The sequence below is a fragment of the Globicephala melas genome, chromosome 4 (assembly GCF_963455315.2).
Source record: "Globicephala melas chromosome 4, mGloMel1.2, whole genome shotgun sequence".
Taxonomy (NCBI): domain Eukaryota; kingdom Metazoa; phylum Chordata; class Mammalia; order Artiodactyla; family Delphinidae; genus Globicephala; species Globicephala melas.
In genome coordinates this window covers 21,527,282-21,530,626 of record NC_083317.1, presented here as the reverse complement: position 1 = coordinate 21,530,626, position 3,345 = coordinate 21,527,282, and the positions used below count along the sequence as shown (strand labels likewise).

The 3,345-nt window shown below is 31.8% G+C and overlaps 1 non-coding gene across 1 annotated transcript; it reads right to left on the bottom strand.

Annotated features, from left to right (window-relative positions):
• Window positions 1-1,514: 1,514 nt before the first annotated feature.
• LOC115864291 (U6 spliceosomal RNA) lies at window positions 1,515-1,623 on the bottom strand. Its single transcript, XR_004043886.1, has one exon. It is a non-coding gene; the product is annotated as a U6 spliceosomal RNA (small nuclear RNA).
• Window positions 1,624-3,345: the final 1,722 nt, after the last annotated feature.

The following is a 3,345-nucleotide window of genomic DNA, read 5'->3' as shown; positions in this document are numbered from 1 at the left end:
AAGTAACACTTTTAAAGCTCTATCAAATCATGAGGCCAAAGGGCTATACAAACAAATACTTTATTAATTCAATTTTTCAATATGCTTGAAATGTGATCTCCCAATTTCTGTGCGAGCAGATTAAAGTCATAGATCTGCATTTATCACACCACCTTGGAATTAAACAAGAGAGCAAGAACTCCCCTTTCAAGATGAGGACAAGAAATGGGAAAGTTAAGTATGTCAGAGTCCAAATAGAGATTTTGAAGAGCAAATTTTCAATCTGTGAATCTATGCAATAGTGTGGGAAGAAGAAATGGAACCTGGCTAAATATTCTCCAACTTAAGACGTCACGTAAAAGATGAATACTTTAGCCAGGCTCCCTGACCACACACTGAAACCCACTGAATTCCACAATCTGAAACAGAGGTCACATAGATAAAGATGTGAAAGAGAAAGTACATTTTTAGTACTACAGATTTAGTGTAAACAACATTTAAGTATGTGTAAAATGCAAGTTTTTAGTTCTATTCTCCTTTTATCTGATTTTCTCAGGTAATCGTCCATTTTCATCTCTAGACTCATGAATATTTCAACTATTTTGAATTGAATATTGTTTAAAATATTAGACTAACTCTACTCTTAGCACTTTGCTTGAAACTTAGCACAAAGTTAGCATTCAAAATCAAGGAAACAAGCAAAACAAATGTTCCCCCTAAACCCTTCACAACAGAGAGTAGAAAGGATAAAACCTGCAGTTTTGACCTTGCTGATGAGGAATTTTCTTTTGAATTCCAATTAGAACTCTGAACTTTAAATCTTCCTGCGATGAGTTTCAGAACTTTGTTGTTTCCTTCAGCACACTCGTTTTCATCTTATCATTTTCAGTTTCATTTATTTAAACTCTTACTTTAAAGTTACCACATGCTTATTCCTGAGTCTACAATATACTCAGATTGGCACAAACATAAAAAGCAGAAGCAAGGAAATGTTCACCACAAAAATTAGGACAATATTTAACTTTAGGGAGTAGGGAATTGTGATTAGGAAGTGGCATATGGCAGCCGTCCTGGATACTGGCAATACTTTTTTTGCCTTAGTTGTGTGACTATTGCATGTTTGCTTTATAATGACTACATAAAGTGTACATTTGTTTTACGCATTTTCATTAATATATACTTCATTTCATTATAAAAAGGATAAAACAATCTATTCTGTCTACTAAATTATGGAGTTTTTGCTATAGGATTATACTGACAGTATAATATAGATTGTATACAGACATGTTAAACTACATCTTAAATTCAAGTAAATTTTGAAGATGATTTATTTTCTCTCTCCATGGAGTTCCTGAGGATGTTTGTTTACTCTATCAAGTCTAAGAGCAAATGAGCTAGAGTTTAAAATAAGAGCTGCTATACAACATCTGAAGGATCTTTCAGAAATCATTTAGTCTCAGAATACAAATGGACCATATCTAAGTACCATTTGAAAATATATTCTGATTATGAAAATGGAACACTGTATTCTTTTTAAAAATACAGAACGCTTCATGAATTTGCGTGTCATCCTTGTGCAGGGGCCATGCTAATCTTCTCTGTATTGTTCCAAAACACTGTATATTAACAAAAACTATCATTAAAATATAAACTTTTTATAAGAATAAAATATAACTATAAATATTTCATTATAATACATAAAATATATTTCATTATATATATTATACACTATATAATATAATATTATATTTTAGTATATATTGATTATAATGTCTATATTGTATGTATTATATAATTATGTTCATTATATTTCATTGTAATTAATCTCATCTCTATAATTAATCTGATTTTATTTTGGTACATATTTAGATGTTCATATTACCAATTTGACCAATACTATACTTAAAAAAAAAAAAAGTTTTAAATGCTGACTCAGCTCTCTTGGAGGATTAATTTTGTAGTGCAAGGTCAATAAACAGTTAACTTATTGTTTGATCAAATTTAAAGAAATTTATTTTGTCTCAAAATAAATTGGTATATTCAAAGGAATAAAATGATTCTCTGTGCAACATCTTCCAGGACAGTGTCAACATCAATTTCTCTAAGTGTATTTGTGGCAGAAAATATGCATGCATTTTTTCAGCAGCCAAAGCAGTAGACTATAGTATTAGTTAGAAATATCCATTCAGAGAAGCTCTAAACACCTTTCCCGTTAGGGGGAAGTCTTCCAACCATATGTGTTAAATGGAAATACATATCTACTCTCCTCCTCTAGTAACTTAACCTATAGGCATGGGACTGAGGCTTGGGAAATGGACACTTTACCTGATAGCTAACTGCTGAGAAAGTAACACAAAGATGCAGAGGCAGTTGGATGTTAATAGTTTTCTTGGTTGACCTGAGAGTTTAGAGGCAGAAGGAGAAGTGCCCAGTGTAGCAAGAAGTGTCCAGTGACAAAAGTGGTGATGACAGCAATAACGTCTTAATCAGAGAGATCTTGCTGTTTGCGAAATGTTGAACTCTAGACCTCAGTTCCTGGACATTTTTCAAGAATTCATCACATTTTTTGGACAATTCTGTTTATGCTTAAGTTACATAGATTGGCTTTCTTTTTGGTTTCAACCAAAGACTAACTTGTAAAGGGAGAAAGCATTCTTTAGCATTGAATTTTACTGTGTTGTGATATATTGTATCACATACATTGTATGTGATCATATAATAGATTTTTTACTGCTATAAGTACTACTTCCTTTGTCTTACACAATGATAACAGTCAATTTTGTTTGCATTGTTACCCCTTTTTGAGAGCTTATGGTTTTTTAAATGTGTTCATCTTTCAAGAAAGACTTGCATTTACTAGGCAAATGGCATGTGACTTTTTGACCTTGCATAATTTTAGTAATCAAAATTGAGGAAAGCTCTTGAGCCAAGAAGACATGAGAAAGCCCTCACAAGAGTCTCTTTTAGACACCTGCAAGTGGAGAAAACTGAAAAGTGCAGTTTTCACTTGGCTTTCATCCACAAGGATGCAAGATATACCATTTGCCTCCTCTGCAGCATATAAAATAATAATCATGCTTTTTGCAGAATAGAGCTAAAGCAGAACAAATTAGAATGGAATTGGATAACTAAATAATAATAACCAAATAATTACCAAGCAACCTGAAAATAATGTAATGGAGTAATTGAAAATGTTTTTTGTAGAAACGTGATTTGCCAGATATTTTTTTGAGGTAGCACTTGCATTTTCAACAGTTTCCTCTCTTAATATCTATGATTATCTGCATAGAAATTAAATTGAAAAACTTATTTACTGTATTCATTTTCTCAGAGAATTATTAAAAGAATACCACAAATCTGAGTGAA